We start from the raw sequence: 22,181 nt of genomic DNA on the forward strand, positions 1-22,181 counted from the left end.
CCTTCTTAATTTCTTTACTGACCCGCTGGTCATTCAGAAACATATCAATTTCCATGTGTTTGTATAATTTCTGAAATTCCTCATTATTGATTTCTAGTTTTATTCCACTGTGGTCAGAGAAGATGCTTGATATTATTTCAATTTTTAAAATGTTTTAGACCTTGTTTTGTTAACCTAATATATGGTCTACTCTTGCACAGAGGAGTAGAATGTGCCTTCTACAGCCACTGGATGAAATGTTCTGTAAATATTTATTAGGTCCATTTGGTCTACAATGCAGATTCAGTCTGGTGTGTCTTTGTTGCTTTTCTGTATGGAGGATCTGTCCAATGCTGAAAGTGGGGTGTTGAAGTTTCCAGCTATTATTGTATTGGGATTTCTTCTTTGTCTCTTCTTATAGTTTTTATCTTGAAATCGCTTTTGTCTAATATAAGTATAGCTACGCTTGCTCTTTTTGGGTTCCATTTGTTTAAAATATCTTTTTCCATTCCTTTACTTTCAGTTTATATGTATCTTTAGAGATGAAGTGTGTTTCTTGTAGGCAAAAGATCATGGGATTTTGTTTTTATATCCATTCAGCCAATCTGTGTCTTTTGATTAGATAGTTTAGCCCATTGTTGATTATAATTTAATATTATTATTGATAAAGAAGTACATACTGTTGCCATTTTGCTATTTGTTTTCTGGTTGTTTTGTAGTCTTATCTTCTTTCTTTCCTTCCTTCCTGTCTTCCTTTTAGTGAAGGTGATTTTCTCTGGTGGTATGTTTTAATTTCTTACTTTTTATTTTTTAAGTATCTGTTGTTTGCTTTTTGATTAGCAGTGATCATGAGACTTGCAAATACTATATAATCACCCATTATTTTAAACTGATAGCAGCTTAACGCTGTTTACATAAAAAACAAACAAGCAAAAAGACAACTAATAAACTCTACACTTTAACTTCATCCCATTGCTTTTTAACTTGTTGTTTCTCTTTATGTTTTCTCATACTTGTCTATGTCTTGAAAAGTTGTTGTAGTTATTATTTTTGATTGATTAACCTGTTTGTCTTTCTACCTAAGGGAAGAGTTTACAATCCACAATTACATTGTTATAATATTCTGTGTTTTTCTAAGTACTTATTATTAACCGTGAGTTTTGTACCTTCAAGTAATTTCTCATTGTTCATTAACTCCTTTACTTTCTTATTGAGGTACTCTCTTCAGCATTTTTTATTTATTTTTTTTTTTTGTAGGACAGGTCTGGTGTTGATGAAATCCCTCAGCTTTTGTTTGTCTTGGAAAGTCTCTATTTCTTCTTCATGTTTGAGGGATATTTTTTGCTGGATATACTATTCTAGGGTAAAAGTGTTTTTCCTTCAGCACTTTAAATATGTCATTCCAAACTCTCCTGGCCTGTAAGGTTTCCACTGAAAAGTCTGCTGCCAAATGTATTAGAGCTCCATTGCATGTTATTTGTTTCTTTTATCTTGCTTCTTTTAGGATCCTTTCTCTATCCTTTATTTTTAGAAGTTTGATTATTAAACGCCTTGAAGTAGTCTTCTTTAGGTTAAATTTGCTTAGTGTTCTACAACCTTCTTGTACTTATATATTGATATTTTTCTCTGGGTTTGTAAAGTTCTCTGTTATCCCTTTGAATATTCTCATTCTCTCTCTCTCTTTCTGCCTCTTATTTAAAGCCAGTAACTCTTAGATTTGTCCCTTTGAAGTGATTTTCTAAATCCTCTAGGCATATTTCATTTTTAAATTTCTTTTTCTTTTTTTTCCTCTGACTGTGTGTTTTCAAATTGTCAAGTTCACTAATCCTTCTTCTTCTTGATCAATTCTGCTGGTTGGAGACTCTGATATATTCTTTAGTATATCAATCGCATTTTTCAACTCCAGAATTTCTGCTTCTTTTCAATTATTTCAATTGCTTTGTTAAATTTATCTGATAAAATTCAGAATTTCTTCTCTGTGTTATCTTGAATGTCTTTGAGTTTCCTTAAACAGCACTTTTGAAGTATCTGTCTGTTAGGTCACATATCTCTCTCCTTGGGATTGATCTCTGCTGCCATATTTAGTTATTTTGGTGAGGTCATGCTTTTCTGGATGGTCATGATTCCTATGGGTTTTCATCTGGGCATTGAAGAGTTAGGTATTTATTGTAGTCTTTATAGTCTGGGCTTGTTTGTAACCCTCCTCTTGGGAAGGCTTTCCAAGTATTTGAGGGAGTTGGGTGTTGTGATCTAAGCTGTTTCTGCATTAGGGGGCACCCCAAGCCCAGTAATGCTTTGGTTCTTATACACTCATAGAGGTATCACCTTGGGGTTCTTGGAAAAAATCCAGAAGAATTATCTGGGTTACCAGGCAGAGACTCTTGTCCTTTTCCCTTACTTTCTCCCAAATGAATGAAGTCTCTCTCTCTGTGCCTCCTGGACTTGGGCAGGGGGACACAAGCACTTCTATGGCCTCCACCATTAGGACAGCATTGGATCAGGCCTGAAGCAGTGAGTCTCACCCAAGGCCCATTGTAACCACTACCTGGCTATTGCATAGGCTTACTCAAGGCCCTAGGGCTCTACAAACATCATGTGGAGAAACCAGCCAGCCTTGTGTCCTTCCCTTTAGGGTAGTGAGATCCCCCTGTCATTGGTGGGTTCAAAGATACCATCTGGGAGCCAGGAATTGGAGCAAAACTCCTTAGAAACCTACCTGGTACTTTTTCTACTGCAGCTAAGCTGGAACTCATACCATGAGACAAAGTCCTTCTTACTCTTCCCTTCCCTTTTCATAGATAGGAGTCTCTCCCTGTGGGCGCCACCACTGTAGACTCATGGGGACTACTGCGAGACTACCAGAGATGTTCATTTAAGTCCCAGGGCTCCTCTGTCAGCTCGTGGTGAATGCTACCAGGCCTGGTACTCTCCCTTCAGGGCAGTAGGCTCCTTTCTAGCCCAGGGCAAGTCCAGAAATATCATCTAAGAAGCAAGGCCTGTAATTGAGGACCCCGAGATCCTGCTTAATTCTCTACCTCCCTGTAGCCAATGTGGTACCTAAGGTGTAAGACAAAGTCTCCCTTACTTTTCCCTCTGCTTTTCTCAAGCCAAAGGAGTCTCACCATAGCCACTATATCTGGCAATGTGCTGGGTCTCACCTGAAGGCAGTATGTCTCAGAGTCTTATCCAAGATCCACAGGGTACTACCTTGGTATCAGCACTGATTATTTAGGGCCTAACGGCTTGTTAGTCAGTAGATGATGAATTCTGCCAGGACTGGGTCTTTCCCTTCAAGGCAGAGGATTCCCTTCTGGCCTAGGGTGTATCTAGAAAAGTTGTCCAAGAGTTGGGTCCTAGAATGAGAACCTCACGACTCTGCCCAGTGCCTTATCCTAGTGTGGCTGAGCTGGTAATCGAGATGGAAGACAAAGTCCTCTTTACTCTTCCTTTTCTTCTCCTCAAGCAGAAGGAAGGGGTTACCGTTGCTGTGAGCTGTGCTGCCTGCGTTTGTGGCAAGGGTAGCACAAACAGTCCCTTAGCCACCTAGTTTATGTCTCACTAGGTAGAATGCTGCCCAAGTCCACCATTTCCAAGCCCAGCACAGCACCAGGACTTGCCTACAAGTTGCAGTCCTTGTGGCCTAGACTGCCTTATAAGTTTATTTAGTGCCCCAGAGCACTTTATCCCACAGTGGCTAGGCTTGTCAAAACTCAAGTTCTGATGCTGGGATGTGGGATTTCTCTCTGCCTAGGGCTTATCTAAATGATCCCTTCATGAGTGGGTGTTGGCTGAGTTCATCCTAGTTTTGCTCTCCACCATGACAGGGCAGCACTAAGTTCAATGAAAAGTATCACAACTGCTGCACTTTCCCTGGTCCAAGCACATAGATTCTCTCTCCACACCATATGCCTGCTGCTGGGGAAAGAGAAAGGGGAGGCGTTGGTGATTCAAGACTGTCCCTCCTACCCTCTTCAGTGCCTCTTTCAGCAATATGAATTTAAAACTATGTGCTGTGATTGCTCACCTGATTTTTAGTTCTTATGAAGGTGCTTTCTTTTGCATAGATAGTTGACAAATTTGATTTTCCTGTGGCAGGTGGCAATCAGTGGAAGTTTCTATTTGGTCATCTTTCCCTTTCTCTCATATGTATCTATTTTTAAAACTTGTTATTTTATCTAGAATTCTCTATGAGTAACCACAACTGTATCTATTTACTTTAAAGCAAGCGAATGGATAGTTTAGATCAAACAACTAATTTCTAACCCTCCCACTACTGGGAAGGCTTCCATTCTCTGAAGAATTATATGTCATTATATCAACTAGCTGTGTCCTTTTTTTTAGGATTCTATCAATTTATGTATTAAAACAAACTATTGTTCAAATCCCTTCTAGCATTCCCATACAACAGCCTTCTGAGACATTAAACAAATTCTTTAAGTCTTTGTTCAATTGTCAACTTCTCAAGAATCCTTTTTAATACATACCCTTTTTTTAAATTCCCAATTCAAGGACCACCAATGCCCTTTTTCTGTTATACAGGTGTGTGTGTTTGTGTGTGTGTGTGTGTGTGTGTGTGTGTGTTCATTCTTGTGTATTATATTAAAAATTTTGATTTTTACTACAATATTTTTACGTAAAGATATAGATATACACATTTACTAGCTATAAGCTTCACAGGGGCAGTATATCTTGTTTTCTTCTTTATTGTCCACTGCTTTATCTCCAGTATGTAAAACAGCGTCTGGTACATAGCGGTACTCAGCGAATATTTGCTGAGAAAAAATGTAATTATTTTAGGGAATCCAAGAAGGTTTAGGTCTTCAAATTGTAAACCCAACTGCGTTACATCTTCAGATATAATTAAAAGATTGGATGAAAATCTATAACACTGAATGCTTGAATTTTATAATTTCTTTGGCAATTACTCACATTTTACCAGAAATGTTAATGAGAATGTCAGTTCCAACACTGGACCAGCCTGGGATAAATACAAGAAAAGAGAGGCCTTGGCAGGACAACAAGGGTAAAGACCAAAACCAAAGGGAATATAAATGAGCATATCTAATATAGGGTTATCATAATAACAAAACTTCAACTATGCAATAAGTACTTCGGTTATTATTTCATTGTTCCAAATATCATCTAGACAAAGTGCGCTCATAATGTGTATGCTGACTGAATATGCTACAGGGTCATGCATGCAATAGCTCATTTTTAGTTTTACCTAAGGATATTTGAGAATGGGAAATTCCCAATATGTTTAAAGACAGTATTACAGGATATCCTCCCATAGAATCTTGAATCACTCATTTTATTAAGAGAGTTTCAAACATTTCTGTTATGTGTTGCAACTGAAGTTAACAAAAGCTAGATTTCCTTTTGAGAATTTGCTAAATTACCTCTGGCCAGATGGCTTCTATATCCTGAATTTCCTTCCTATGCTGATCTTTGATGATCCTCAGCTGCACTGGCTGTCTTGGCTATTTAACCTCCTCTCATTATGCTCTCATCCTGCTAAAAGGGATTCCCCACGGATCAGCTTCAAAATAAATCTCCTTTATTTAATTGCATCCAGAAATAGAATGGAAATATTACATGTGAAAATGACAATTAAGAAAAAACTTTATAAAACTAAAACATAAAAATGCACACCTCATATAGGATAATCTGTTTTGTACTTTTAAAAATACAAAAGTCTTTGATTTTCCCATCAAAGACTTACCGTTGCAGATAATAATTAATAGCTGCATCTGTACAGTGCCTGGCAAAGTACCTCACTATGTATTTATTATTTTAATGCTATGCCTCATTAAAGAAAATTTTTGATAGCTGGCCCAGTTTTTATATATATATATTTGATAAGTATATAATATTTATCAACACATGCAATTAATACAATTAATGTATGCTTCTTGACTAATAGAATAAATAGTTGTTTTTATAAAGCTGAGGTAGTTTTTTTCCTATTACAATCCAGTTGTCTCTTCTTCTTCAGCTGTCAGGAGCCACTCTTCACTTTATCTCAAATAGCATCAATCCTCAGTAACTGAATGTCTGGTCTTAGAACACTGTTTTCCTAGGTATTCCTAGAACCACTGAGGAATGTTTTCCAGTTCCAGAATCATTCCAGTTATTCTTCTACCATGCCTTGCTCCTTATGCCAGATCACATCTCCATCCTACTCTGCATCTTATCTTGCTTCCTGGGAACTTTTTCCTGAGGCAGTTGCTGCCGTCCACTTTGGCCCTGCTTTCCAAGCATGGGCCCAGAATATTCCCTAACTCCACAAAGCACAGGGATGACCAGCTCACATGGTTTAGCAAGATTTTACTAAAGGTTTGCATACAGAAACCCAAATTTTTATTGGTAAGAAGCATATGCACACACATTCAAAAAAATAAAACACTTGAAATCTTGAAATGGGATTGAGTATATGAGAGATTTTAGACTGGGCTACCCCACAGGTACCCTCAATTCTCAACTGTGCTTCCACAGAGCTATCCTATTTCAAGGACCACTATACCTCCCTCTCTATATCTCCCCACCAAAGAATTCAGAACACCCCTCTCAGATATCCACCAAAAAATGTGTGTGTGAGAGGGATTTCTGGAAACTCTTCCAAGAGTAAAATTAACCCTTTGCATTTTTGTTCTTGAGAGAACATTTTATTGTCTTAAACTTTCTCATCCCAGAATAAGATGTTTACCGTACCTTTGTATAACCCGCAGGCCAATTAACAACACATTTTTTCCTTAAGAAAGGATATATCATCCTTTTATATGAAAAACTGCTTTCAGTTTTGAAATAACATTAGCCTGCATCCTCTTCCAACCCTCACCTACACACTTGCACCCACCATCACACATTAAAGACACTGGCATAAACCAATATGGGAGTCTAGTTTACTATACGCCCAGACCAGCATGTGGAACATACCCTTATATTCTGCCGAGATATATTTTAGCTATAGTTTTCCAAATATTAGCAGAACATATTTCTTTAAAAATGAGTGAAAAATTTTGTGAATATATTTTAAGCCTCTTATTTTAAAAACATGACATAGTAGCAATTTGTTTTAAAGTATATGAAGACTTTGGGAGAAATATCAGAGACAAATATACGGATGTCTAGAAGCTGAAACCCTCACTGTATCAGTATTTCTAAACATTGGCTGTACATTTAACTATGTGAAAAAGTTTTGGGAAATACTGATACTTGAGACCTATCCTCAGCAACTCTTGATTTATGCGGTATGGTGTGTCCCAAGCATGAATATTTTTGTAAAAAGCTCTCCAGGTGATTCTACATGCAGCAAAGATTGAGAACGTCTGCACTACATAAATCCAATGTGTGCGTTGTCATTTCCCTTCTCCCCAGTGCACCAAAACGCTTTCTGCACCAAAACTGCCACCCATATTACACCATTCTGCCGCTGCTGGGGAATAGGAGAGGAGTGGCATCAGCACTGCAAGACTGTGTTTTTGGACCTCATTAGTGCCTCTTTCAGTAGTATGAAGATAAAATTAGGTACTGGGAGTGCTCCTTTGATTTTTGGTTTTTATGAACATGCTTTTTGTGTAGATAGTTGTCAAACTGTTATCCTTGCAGTGGAGATGATTGGTAGGACCTTCCATTCTGTCATCTTGCTCCACCCCTAATAGTCTCTATTTATATTGTTATGAACAAACTAGTGGTGTTTGTCAGACTGGAGACTGTGTTCAGTGTAGCTTTCAATATTGAATTTTTACTTCATAAATAGGAAACATCTTACAATTCCATGTCTTACAAAGTCATTCAATTTGTAAAGTTTGGAGTTATACAACCCTTTGGTAACATCAGGGAATTGAATATAGATAACAGAGGAAATTGCTAATTAATTGTTGATAGGTACTTATCTATGTATAAGTGTAAATCAATTAAGAAAATATTTCATGCTCATTAGAAAGAAGTAAAGTACCTTGGAATTTGGACCAGTGATATGTGTGTGTGTCTGTGTGTGTGTGTGTGCATGTGTGTGTGTATTGCTGAATTTTGACCTGTATCTAACGTTATGGACTAAGGTTAGAAAGTCTCGTGTGTCTGTCTATAATTGGTAAAATCCTTGACCTTTCATTATATATGAAGTATTTTCTTACTCTAGAGGGTATTAATATATTAAATACAAGGCCTCTAAAAATAAATGAGGTTTGTGCTTACATAGTAAGTAACAAGCTGGGCGCAGTGGCTCAAGCCTGTAATCCCAGCACATTAGGAGGCCGAGGTGGGCAGATCATCTAAGGTCAGGATTTTGAGACCAGCCTGACCAACATGGAGAAACCCTATCTCTACTAAAAATACAAAATTAGCCAGGTGGGGTGGTGCATGCCTGTAATCCCAGCTACTCTAGAGGCTGAGGCAGGAGAATCGCTTGAACCTGGGAGGTGGAGATTGCGGGGAGCCAAGATCATGCCACTGCATTCCAGCCTGGGCAACAAGAGTGAAACTCTGTCTCAAAAAAAAAAAAAAAAAAAAAAAAGTAATAAACACAAACATGATTCTAATATTCTCAGAAAACAAAGACAAAACTTCTAATATTTTTAAATGTGCTTGCATTTTAAGAAGAAAAATCCCATCTCACTAAAACTGCTGGCTCAGATCATACTGCTCGCTTTGTTGTGAGTAAGAAACAGTCCTTTATTTCTGACCCAGAAGTCTTGTGTCTTCTACCAGCAACCCCTGAACTTTGGCAGGCTAATTTGTTAGCTTGTAAATATGGTAACATCTTATCCTTCATAGAGCAAATCAAAAGGCCTAAAAACCCTTAGGGAGCCAATCAAAGACTTTTGGTACCAATATTGAAAAAAGAGGAAAAACAAAAGGTACCAGTGAATCAGCATTTCAGATTTATATGTGTGTAAAGGTAGCCCAAAAGTGTCTACAAAGTCTGGACAGAATTTGAGACATACTACATGCTAAAGTTGAAAAATAGACAATTAAAACTTTTCATATCTTCTTAAGACTTAACTGCGATACCTGTGATTATGTCATGTATACCTTGAGAGAGCCACTGAACTAATTCTGAAGGCAAGGGTTTATAGTTCCAAGGGTCAGAAGGCCAAAACCTTGCATTGTAAAGTCAAAAGATTGGGCCTTTTGTCAAGACAGTAATACTTTCAAGAAGACACTCTAGGCTGGGTGCAGTGGCTCACGCCTGTAATCCCAGCACTTTGGGAGGCCGAGGCGGGTGGATCACGAGGTCAGGAGATCGAGACCATCCTGGCTAACATGGTGAAACCCCATCTCTACTACAAATACAAAAAATTAGCCAGGTGTCGTGGCGGGCACCTGTAGTCCCAGCTACTGGGGAGGCTGAGGCAGGAGAATGGCGTGAACCCAGGAGGCGGAGCTTGCAGTGAGCTGAGACGGCATCACTGCACTCCAGCCTGGGGGACAGAGCGAGACTCCATCTCAAAAAAAAAAGAAAAAAAAAAAAAAGGAAGGAAGACACACTCTAAAGAGATGAGTGAGGAGGAAGGAGCATCTCTCTATTAAAAAATAAAAGCATATCTTACTCAACCATTAGGGGAAACTGATGAAATTTTCATGACACAGTTATGTATGCACCTTAATGGAAAATATTCCTCTTCTCCATTCTGATGGTGATGGATACTCAATAAATTAAACCCAGTCTTTCAGTTATATCATCAATAGGTAGCTTATGCTTTTCTTTCATACTTATCGGAAGGCTCTGCTCTAGGCCAGAGATTTGTTCTTCAATTAAGTAAAACAGTCGCAGAGTCTCCCAGAAGGACATGTATCATATGTTTTTAAATTTCAACCTGAGGAATAGACTCAGAAGTGCAGGCTTTGGAACTTAAGGTGGTACCACTTAGATGACTATAAAGACAATACCTGACAATTGAGTCAGTAGTTTGGTTTTTTTAAAACTCTAGAAGCCACCAAATTTATGAAAGCACACTACTGACCCAAGATCAAGAAGGACAATAATTAACTGCATAGTATTAAATAAACGGATGAATAAAATCTATTGTGTGTCCAGGTATGTGTTGTTTTGTCTGCAATATTATCGATATGTATGACTGTTATATGAATCACTGTTATCATTAGCATATCTTTAAGCCTCAACTTATTAGATTATGCTTTTGCAGACTGAAATGAAACACATTTTAAAGAGTATTTTCTTTACTACTTCACAAAAAATGGTTTTACTACATCCTTTTAATTTTAATGACACGGTTGTTATTTTCAAGCTTCAATAGAAACCTTTTTTAATTGGAATTTCATTGCACAAATCAATTGTACAGCCAAGATCATGTACAAGACAATTTTCCCATATTTGAGAATAAATCCAATTCAATCAGAACTATAAGCCCTTCATTAAGGAACAAGTGCTGTAACTCAGATGTGGAATCAAAGTCTAAAAAGCTCTCCCAGGAAACTGGTCTGCTACCTCATTTAGATTACAAGATCACAGCCTCATAGGTGACACAAAATATCAACTCCTTGCTGATCGGACTCTTAGCAGATTCTGGGACCTTAAAACAGTAGAATTCATACACATGAATAAGTAGTACATATGTAACCTGATAAAAACAAATGTCTTTTTTCCCCAGCCTCAGAATAGAAGAACAAATAAGAGTTATTTAAAACAAAACAAAACAATTGTGGAGCAGACTATTCAAAAGTTATGTACTATCTTTGGTTCTATGTCTGTAACTTGACAAAATACTCGGACAAACTTATTTTTTTGATCAAGAAAAATCTTCAGTTTATTTAGGATCACAAAAGGAGACTGTCATACTGAAGCACTGTCCAACAAGCCCACTCAAGAATTACCTGATTATGATCACTTGTACTGAATTGCTACTTACTATTGATTAGGCTATTTTACATCGCACAAAGGGTAGATGTTAGCATGTCTAATATTGATAGCAATGCTAATAATTTTTCTCCTGCAGACATGCAATTGGTGTCTGAAACCCACCATTACTCCTCCTCTTCCTTCTCTTTCTTCTTCTGTCATATAAGACATTATTTAGTCTTGTGTATGATGTTACAACCATTCTTTTATTCAGTCACTATAAATACTTTTGTTTCTTCTATACTTTTTTGGAAACAGCTTCACCCTCCTGGTTCACTAAAGTGTTAAATAGATTTTGGGCATGTGCTTATTTTTATAAGAAAGTCACCTTTTAACCTTTGAAAACCATACTTTGACATCACAGAAGGATTCAAACAACAGTGAGACTCAGAGATTCTGTAGACATATAATTCTCTGTTTATGTAGTCCACTAAAAAATGAGATATTTTTTCTCCCGAAAATTTTTCCAACATTGCTCTTCTTTAGAGCTCTTTGATGCTCTAAAGAACACTAAAATAATTTGTATTACTACCATTTTACAAAATTAATTTCATGTAGAATCCAGATATTACTATTATAATCCCTGTTATAAACAACTAATGCTAATTTATGCACTGGTCGTTAGAAAAATGCAAATCAAAACCACAATGAGATACCATCTCACGCCAGTTAGAACGGTAATCATTAAAAAGTCAGGAAACAACAGATGCTGGAGTGGATGTGGAGAAATAGGAACGCTTTTACACTGTTGGTGGGAGTGTAAATTAGTTCAATCATTGTGGAAGAGAGTGTGGTGACTCCTCAAGGATCTAGAACTAGAAATACCATTTGACCCAGCAATCCCATTACTGGGTATATACCCAAAGGATTATAAATCATTCTACTATAAAGACACATGCACACATATGTTTACTGCGGCACTGTTCACAATAGCAAAGACTTGGAACCAACCCAAATGCCCATCAATGATAGACTGGATCCCATCCCACAATTCCCTTCCACATTGCCCTAGCAGAGTTTCTCCATAAAGGGATCACCCCTGAAGCACACCTCTGCCTGGAAGTCCAGGCATTTCCATACATCCTCTGAAAACTAGACAGAGGTTCCCAAACCTCAATTCTTGACTTCCGTGCACCTGCAGGCTCAACACCATGTGGGAGCTGCCAAGCCTTGGGGTTTGCACCCTCTGAAGCAATGGCCTGAGCTGTACACTGGCCCATTTTAGCCACTGCTGGGATGCAGGGCATCAAGTCCCAAGACAGCACAAAGCAGCAAGACCCTCAGCCCGGCCCACAGAACCATTTTTTCCTCCTAGACCTCCTGGCTTGTGATAGGAGGGGCTGCCATGAAGACCTCTGACATGCCCTGGAGACATTTTCCCTGTTGTCTTGGTAATTAACATTCGGCTCCTCATAATTTATGCAAATTTCTGCAGCTGGCTTGAATTTCTGCTTAGAAAATGGTTATCTTTTCTATAGCACTCTCAGCTGCAAATTTTCCAAACTTTTATGCTCTGCTTCCTTTTTAAACATAAATTCCAATTCCAAACCATATCTTTGTGAATACATAAAACTGAATACATTTAACAGCACCCAAGTCATATCTTGAATGATAGCAAGAGTGACCTTTACTCCAGTTCCCACCAAGTTTCTCATCTCCATCTGAGACCACCTCAGCCTGGACATTATTGTCCATATCACTATCCGCATTTTGGTCAAAGCCATTCAACAAGTTTCTAGGAAATTCCAAACTTTCCTATATCTTCCTGTCTTCTGAGTTCTCCAAGTCTCTAGGAAATTCCCAACTTTCCGATGTTTTCTTATCTTCTGAGCCCTCCAAACTGTTCCAACCTCTGCCTGTTACCCAATTCCAAAGTTGCTTCCATAATTTCCAATATCTTTATAGCAGCGACCCAGTTTCAGTACCAATTTACTGCATTAGTCAATTTTCACACTGCTATAAGGACACACCCCAGACTGGGTAATTTATAAAGGACAGAGGTTTAATTGGCTCGTAGTTCTTCAGGGCTGGGGAGGCCTCAGGAATTTTACAATCATGGCAGAAGGGGAAGCAAGCATGTCCTTCACATGGCAGCAGCGAGGAGACGTGCAGAGCAAAGTTATGGGGGAACCCCTTATAAAACCATGAGATCTCATGAGAACTCACTGACTATCATGAGAACAGCATGGAGGTAACCAATCCCATGGTTCAATTACCTCTCACTGGGTCCCTCCTACAATATGTGGGGATTATGGGAACTACAGTTCAAGATGAGATTTGGGTGGCAACACAGCCAAATCATATCAGCGTGTGTGTGTTGCTTTAAAAAGGGATGCTGATGAGTCAAACTTATTAGAAATATTTTAATTTTTCTACCCATTTTCTTTAAAAGGAAAATATATTTTCAAACAGCTTTTCATGACATTTAAGAATAGTTTTAAAACATTTCCATATATTTATTCTGTTCAATTAACTATGGTTTTCTGTTTCTTGTCTTATAATTTCTAAATAATCATGGGACAAGAAATCTGTCCTAACCACTTTGATAAGCCAGATACTGTTTTTAAATGAAAGAATAAAACTAGGAGTGGAAAAAAGAACTGTTAGTGAAGGCATCATTAACTTGGATTTTGCTGTGTAATCTTATTAGATGTCACTTTTGTTTCCTTAATTTTCTCTTGAGATATAAAAAAGAGACTTAAAGTTTTGAGATTCCTTATCTTGTAGGCATTTGATTAGAATTTTTTATGCTTTCTAAAGAGAAAGGGATGAATTGAGTCTTCAGTTGTCTTAAATTCTAATATTATCTTAGAGCACCAGATCATATCATGTATACTTGATTTTTAAAAGACACACAGCAAAATACAGCTGACAACCTAAGAAATACAGGTTATTTCTTATCTAAAATGCTTAGAATGAGAAGTGTTTCAAATTTTGGCTTTGGGAATACTTGCATATACATAATGAGATATCGTGGGGACAGAACTCAAGTCTACACACAATTTTTTTTTATATTTCACATGTGCTTTATACACATAATCTGAAGGTAATTTTATAAAATATTTTTAATATTTTTGTGCATGAAACAAAGTGTGTGTACACTGAACCATCAGAAAGTGACGAGGTACCTTTCTCAGTCACTCATGAAGATAACCTGTGGTTCCTTGGCAATCACCACCATTCTTGACTAAATTTATAAGCTACTGATAAGCAATCATTCTCTTACATTTATTCACACATAATTAACAGTGAAAAATAGGACATATCATTAATACAGTGAAAAAATAATGTGTTCAGAGTAACTAAGAAGCAGAGTAGTGTCACCAGAACATCTGTTTCAGCTATTACACAACAGCAACCATAAACAATGGCAGCCTTTCAGTCTCTACCTACAATGCTGTGTTTTGATTAAAAGGTTACTTTAAATTGCATTTTATTTATTTATTTTTTGTAGGTAAGAAGAAATGTCAGAAGAAGTTGACGGACCAGAAACCGGGTCCTTTACAGTTGAGGAGACATTCTGCTGGATAGAGTTTTAAATGTTTCCTCCAGTTATCTGCCTTATTATGCAGGATTTTTGTCTCAGGAGTCTCCCTTTGATTTTATAAACTGACGCAACTTCCTGTTTTGTTATGAATGCACACTGCTCCAGTCCTTCAATAAACCCATCGCACATTTTCACCATGTTGTCTATAGGCACTTTTTCTGCAGTATTAACAATGTCATCTTCATTGCCACTAGTGTCATAATCACCTTGATTCAAGACCATTTCAGCTACCTCACAGTCAATGAATGAACAACTGGAGCTTTATTCTTGATGTAAAAACTTTATTATACCCTTCTTCCAGCTTACTAACACTTTGAAGGTAAGTTTTTTGCATATGTAAGTATGTCTGACGTCATTTTTTTCTCATTCGATACACGGAATCCTTCAAATTCACTACCTTGTTCATCATCATCACTGAACATAGTTGTAGGCCAAAGGTTGTGCTGGGGATGCACAACTGTATCTTTAGAACCTGTGTTCCAAGTGTTCACAACAGCATATATGGTATCCTTTGTGGTAAACTCCTTTTGAAAACTTTCCACACCTAGGCCTCTGTTCACTGCTGCTAGCATGCTGTCAAGAAAGTGTTGCTATATTTACTTTTCACTGATCTAAGGGCACCCTTGTCATATGGCTGAAATAATAAAGTACCATTTGGGGAAGCACGTGACATTAACATTATTGTTGATAGAATGTTCACTGAAGATTAACAGTTGTCAAGAAAGAACAAAATTTTGCAGTCACCATCCAATCTAGCTTCCTTGCAGTATATATGAGGCACTGGTAAAACATGTTTGAGAAACCAATCAGAAAAGATATCCCTGGTGATCCACACCTTTTTGTTAGCATAATAATGGACTGCTGGAAAACTGAGTACACAAGCTTTTGTCTATCATGGCAAGTTACACTTATGCAATGCCTGCTGCATTGGCACATCCCAACACAGTTACTCTGTTACTGGCATCCTTCATTACTGTAGGCTGTCTCATCAGCTGTAGTCAGTGTCTTCCTGGGGCAGTAACACCAAAACAGTGATATTTCATCAGCATTATAGACTTGACCTGGAGTCAAAATTTCATCAGCAATGACCCTGGCAAATTTGTCAATAAATTTCTCCTCTATTTCAAGATCAGTAGATGCTTTGTCACCACAATTCTTTAAAAATTTAATGCTATGTCTTTTTAAAAAACTTCTACAGCCAGCCTATTGAAGATTCATAGTTCCCTTTATCAGTTCATCATGATAGATCTTTGCTTGTTTCATGATCAGTATATCATTAAGTGTCATGCGTTCACTGTGACGCTGATGGATCTACACTTTCAATACATGATTGAGATCCATATTTTTAGCCGTACGTAGTGTTTTCCTTTAATGGCTGTTTGTCACTTTCAGGGTAGAACTTCAACAGTTTATCTTCAGGTCATATATGGTGGTCATTCCACCACCACACTCTTCTGTGAGCTGTTTCATACTCACACTACTATTGAGTTTCTCCAGCAGCTTGACTTTCTGTGCTACAGATAAACAGAAACGCTTCCTCTTTTTCTTATCACTGCTACCCATGGGGTATCTGTGGGCCTTTTTGACATTTTCAACAATATCTTTACACCACAGAAGAAAGAATATGCAAACAAAATGAACAAAAATCCACAGAGAGAAATGCTCATAGGTCTTTGCCCCATGTGGGTCATCATGGTGATATAATTTCAGTATTTTCCCCTCCAACTCTCAAGTTGAAATGTGATTCCCAATATTGGAGGTGGGGGTCTGGTAGGAGGCGATTGAATCATGGGGACAAATCCCTTATGAACGGTTTAGCACTATCTGCTTGGTGATGAGAGTTCTTGCTCAGTTAGTTCACATAAGACCTGGTTGTTTAAAAGTCGGGAAACTCCCACTTCTCTCTCTCTTGCTCCCTCTTACACCATATGATGTGTCTGTTCCCGCTTCATCTGTTACCATGAGTAAAAGCTTCCTAAGGCCTCACCAGAAGCTGAGCAGATGCTGGTGCCACTCTTGTACAGCCTGCAGACTATGAGCCAATTAAACCTCTTCTTTATAAATTACCCAGTCTCAGGTATTTCTTTATAGTGATTCAGGAACAGAGTAATACAGTGGGAAACTTGCCATTGGCCAATATGGCCTGCACACATGCCATTTTATTTCCCTTTGAGAGCATGCTTAGATGGGGGAATCTGGGCCTGTGCAAAAAAAAGATATATCATCATTGAAGGGGCTGGGAGAGTCTTTTTTGTCTTGGGGACACTGAATAAACTACATTGTGTGCCTGTGCTTAGACTGTGACCTGTCACAGAAGGTCAGGCATGGAACTTTACACTTGTGGCATCAGGTCAGCATTCAGATAATTTCAGATTTGGGGACATTTAACATTAGATTTTGGATTAGAGATGCTTAACCTGTGTAAAAAAGAAACCACTATATCTCTCTCCCTCATTGCTTAGTTAGAAAGTAAATAAGCAGATGGATTATTATTATTATTATTATTTTTTTTTTTTGAGGCAGAGTCTCACTCTACTACGTAGGCTGGAGGGCAGTAGTGTGATCTCGGCTCACTGAAGCCTTTACCTCCCAGGCTCAAGCAATCCTTCCACCTCAGCCTCCCAAGTAGCTGGGACTATAGGCATGTACCACGGTGCCCAGATAAGCAAATGAATTCTATATTAATTCTTGCAGATTGCAAAATCAACTACTTTTTCTTCCAAATTTGTGATGTTTAGCATATTTTCTGCATGCATTTAATATAGCTTAAAATTATAAATCTACAAAAAAGTTAAAAATGTTTTATAGTATGTTTTTTGAGATAAATATAAAATTTTACTACTTCACTATTTTAAATAAAAACTTATTTTTTGTTTATTATTTTGATTGGAGAGTTGGTTGATAACGGATGCCCATGTAGAAGTTTGCTGCAGGGGTGGATCCCTCATGGAGAAACTCTGCTAGGACAGTGTGGAAGGGAAAAATGGGGTTGGAGCCCCCAATACAGAGTCCCTACTGGGGCACTGCCTAGTGGAGTTGTGAGAAGAGGGCCACCCTCCTTCAGACCCCGGAATGGTAGATCCACCTACAGCTGGCACCATAGGCCTGGAAAAGCTGGAGACACTCAATGCCAGCCCATGAAAGCAGCTGGGAGAAAGCCACAGGGGCAGAGCTCCTTGAGACCATCGGAACCCACCTCTTGCATCATCATGACCTGGATGTGAGACCTGGAGCCAAAGGAGACCATTTTGGAGCTCTAAAATTTGACCACTCTGCTGGATTTCAGACTTGCTTGGGCCCTGTAACCCCTTTGTTTTGGCCAATCTCTACCATTTGGAATGACTATTTACCCAATACCTGTACCCCCACTGTATCTAGGAAATAGCTGGCTTGCTTTTGATTTTATAGGCTCATAGGCAGAAGGGACTTGCCTTGTCTCAGATGAGACTTTGGACTGTGAAGTTTTGGGTTCATGCTGAAATGAGTTAAGACTTTGGGGAACTGTTGGGAAGGCATGATTGGTTTTGAAATGTGAGGACATGAGATTTGGAGGGGCCAGGGGTGAAATGATATGGTTTGGCTGTGTCCTCACCCAAATCTCATCTTGAATTGTACTACCATAATTTTCATGTGTTGTGGGAGGGACCCAGTGGGAGATCATTTGAATCATGGGGGCGGTTCCCCTATACCCTTCTCATGGTAGTGAATAAGTCTCACAAGATCTAATGGTTTTATCAGGGGTTTCTGATTTTGTATCTTCCTCATTTTCTCTTGCCACCACCATGTAAGAAGTGCCTTTCACCTCCTGCCACTATTCTAGGCCTCCCCATCTGTGTGGAACTGTAAGTCCAATTAACCCTCTTTTTCTTCTGAGTCTCAGGTACGTCTTTATCAGCAGCATGAAAATGGACCAATACATTGGTATTCCAGTGTTCACTAATTAAAAGAGAAATTCTATTTTACTTGGATGCTATTGAGTAGGTTATAAGAGAATTTGCTGTAGGAAAGTACTAATTACACTAAACTGCAGAGAATTACCATGCATAAACCTATTAGCAGGAAAATTTCTGGCCTGTAATCCAAAACTGGATACAAAACCAAGGGTTCACTCTGGGAAATGTTGATGTTTCACATATTCCTAGTGTTATTGATTCAATACTGATATCTATTACTAGCATATAGTTAATATGCAATTTTAGACAAGATGTCAAAAGTTGTTGAACATAATCATTTGAAAGACAAAATAAGCATTCCTTTTTAAAAAAGGTATTTAAACATCTGAACATAAAAGTACAATAATAAAAACACCCTTCCTTCTTTTCTCCCTCCATCCTATTTTTTATCTCACTTTTCCCTTCCTACTTTTCCATGCTGAATTTTATCAAAGTTCAGACTTCAATGAAATATTAGATATTCAGTGAAAGAAAAGTATCAGTCAGAGTTCAGAGAAGCAGAGCCAGTAGGAGATTATATATACATGTGAGCAATTATATGTCTCTTTGTTGATATAATTATAGGATCCCAAAGCCTGCTGGGCAGGCAGGCAGGAAGGGAAGATCATGAGCAGGCCGGAAGCCCAGAGGCAGGAGCTAAGGCTTGTTGTCCACTAGTGGGAGGCTCTACTGAGAGAAGGCCTCAGCATACTTAAAGACCTTTCAACGGATTAAATCAGGCCTACACAAGATAATCTCCCTTTTTAATAAAATCATCCAGTTAGAATATTTAATCTCATTCATAAAATTCCTTCACAAAGACATAGATCAGTGTTTGACTGAATAACTGGAACAAGGTATATGTATGCTAAAAATGGCTGCTGCTCCCTTTAGTTCTCCAAGTCTCTTGAGTCCCTGGGAACCCACCCTAAACATACTTGAGAGGGATTTCTTGGCACTGTGGTTCAGACTGTTCAAGGTGACACATCAACAGCCATCATATAAAATGCATTGATTTTTCTCAGAAGTTAGTAGATCTGATTCCTAAGTGGAAGAATATTTGCCATAAATACACAGACAAGGTGATAATGGAGACCTTGTGAGAAACCAGGCAATTATAAAATTGATCTATCTCACCAGTACTATGAACAAAAATCACAACGAAAAGTCCTCTTCTGACTCTTAATGAAGCAGAAATCTAGGGAACACCAAGACTTAAGACTTTTTTTAAATCCTTACTCACATTTTTTGATCAAGGATGAACATCTTTCCCTGAAGTCCACTAGAAAATTTCCGTTTTCTTCAATAGACTTTAAGAGCAGTTCAGTTTCACAGTAAAATTGTGCACAACATAGAGTTCGCATATACACCCCACATCCCACCAACCCTGCCACACACAAGCCTTCTCCACTATCAGTATCCCACAATGTAGTGGTACCTGTTTTTACAATTGATGAACTTACACTGACATATCATTATTATTCAAAGTCCATAGTTTTCATTAGGGCTCATTCTTGATGTATAGTCCATGGGCTTTGACAAATGTATAATAACATGCATTTCCCTTTATAGTATCACACAGAATAGTTCTAATGACTTAAAAATTGTCTATGCTTTGCCTACTTATTTATTCCTCCCCAACAACCTCCGGCAACCACTGATCTTTTCACTGACTCTATAGGTTTGCTTTTTCCAGAACGTCATATAGTTAGAATTATAAAGTATGTAGCCTTTTTCGGACTGGCTTCCTTCACTTAGTAACATGCATTTAAGATTGTTTTCATGTCTTTTCATGTTTTGATAGCTCACTTATTTTCAGTGCTAAACAGTTTTCCAATTTCTGGGTGTGCCACCGTTTATTTACCCATTAATTTACTAACGGGCATTTTGGTTATTTTCAAGTTTTGGCAATAATGAATAAAGCTACTATAAATATTCATGCACAAGCTTTCGTATGGACATAAATTTTCAACTTATTTGATTAAATAACAATGGGTACAATTGCTGAATAGTATGGTAAGTTTCGTAAGAAATAGCTGAACCATTTTGCAGCAATGAATGAATATTCTTGTTCTACACCCCCATCAGCACTTGGTATAGTCAGTGTCTTGGATTTGGGCCATTTGAAAAGGTGTGTAGGGTACCTCATTGTTGTTTTGACATTCCCCAACAGCATATGATGTTAAGGATCTTTTCTTATGCTTATTTTCCATCTGAATATTTTATTTGATGAGGTATACCTTCAGGGCTTTTGCCCATTTAAAAAATTGTTTTTTTTTTTTTTATTGTTGGATTTTAAGAGTTCATTGTATATTTTATTTTGGGAAGTTTTTGCTTTTGGTTTTTTGTTTTATTGTTTTTGAGACAGAGTCTCACTCTGTCGCCCAGGCTGGAGTGCAGTGGCGCAATCTCGGCTCACTGCAAGTTCTGCCTCCCAGGTTCATGCCATTCTCCTGCCTCAGCCTCCCAAGTAGCTGGGACTACAGGTGCCTGCCACCATGCCCGGCTAATTTTTTGTATTTCTAGTAGAGACGGAGTTTCACCATGTTAGCCAGGACGGTCTCGATCTCCTGACTTCACGATCCGCCCGCCTCGGCCTCCCAAAGTGCTGGGATTAGGGGCGTGAGCCACCGCACCCGGCCTGTTTTTGTTTTTTTACTAAATCTGAAATGAGCAGATTTAAAAAAATTAAAATTAATTTTTTTTTTATTTTTAGAGACAAGGTGACTCTGTCACCCAGGCTAGAGCATGGTGGCACAATCACAGCTCACTGCAGCCTTGACATCCTGGGCTCAACTGATCCTCCCTCCTCAGCCTCCCAAGCAGCTATGGCTACAGGCAAATGCTGTCATGTCTAGCTAATATATATTTTTTATATTTTGTAGAGACGAGGTCTCCCTAGGTTTCCCAGCTGGTCTTGAACTCCTGATCTCAAGCAATCCTCCCAACTTGGCCTCCCAAAGTGTTGAGATTACAGGTTTGAGTCATCACCTCTGGCCTGTTTCTATATTTTAGATAACAGTCTTTATCAGATATGCCTCTCCTAGCCTATAGTTTGACTTATTTTTTGACTGACTTTTTAAAATTGAGTCTAAATTTTCAATTAAGATAAACTTCAGGCTTAGTCAGAGATTTAAGATGAAATCTTATTTATAAATTAATATTAATATAGTCATGTCTACATGAGTTGATTCTCGAGTGAATCAGATAGTGCCTAAACAATAAGTAAATTTTTTATATCTTCATTCACCTAACTAGCAAAATAATAATATTACAGTTTTCAAAATACACTACAAGACATACAGTGGAGGTTATTGAGCAAAGACAAGCAAACATTGGTAATATTATGGAATGATTAAACTTCAGGAAGAGAAAGCATATATATTTTGTTGTAAAGGCATTGGATCAACTAATATACTCATTCTAATTTCCCTGATGTTAAGTAAAGCATGGTCTACTCATATTTTATATGTCATATGTTTTTATAAGGCAAAGCATAGGGTCTAGAGACAGTCCTCCATGGTTTTAATGTTCTTCCTTCTCTCTTTCACTTGAAGGTCAGACTTGCAAGCGTGCTTCCACCTGAACTTTCTTTCCTCTCTCCATCTGTGGTCTGACAGACCTTTTAGGCTTCTCAGGCCTCTTGCCTTTAAGCATTTCCTCTTTTAAACTCTTGCAAGTTTAAAGACATGGCCTTAATGTCTTTTTCTTGCAGTATCTGGATTAACACAAATAGTATCAGGATAGTCCAAGAAAACAGGTCTCAAGATGGGGATGTGGAAGACTGACTCACTCACTGACCTCTCAGCAGGTGAAGAGGACACCGTCTTCCCTAATAAGTGAGCATGGAAAATTCCTGGCA

The 22,181-nt window shown here is 38.1% G+C and overlaps 1 long non-coding RNA gene across 4 annotated transcripts in view; it reads left to right on the forward strand.

Moving 5' to 3' along the window:
• Positions 1–20,265, forward strand: part of LOC129483283 (uncharacterized) — a 32,414-nt gene extending 12,149 nt beyond the window's left edge. For 2 of the 4 annotated variants that reach the window (XR_010121243.1, XR_010121242.1), the window contains one exon: positions 14,295–14,521. This is a non-coding gene — a long non-coding RNA (uncharacterized lncRNA). Of the gene's footprint in view, positions 1–11,981; positions 12,232–14,294; positions 14,522–14,581 lie in introns of those variants that run through there. The other 2 variants (XR_010121244.1, XR_008658004.2) reach the window with 2 other exon arrangements.
• The last annotated feature ends 1,916 nt before the right edge of the window (positions 20,266–22,181 follow it).

Source organism: Symphalangus syndactylus, chromosome 5 (assembly GCF_028878055.3).
Source record: "Symphalangus syndactylus isolate Jambi chromosome 5, NHGRI_mSymSyn1-v2.1_pri, whole genome shotgun sequence".
NCBI lineage: Eukaryota > Metazoa > Chordata > Mammalia > Primates > Hylobatidae > Symphalangus > Symphalangus syndactylus.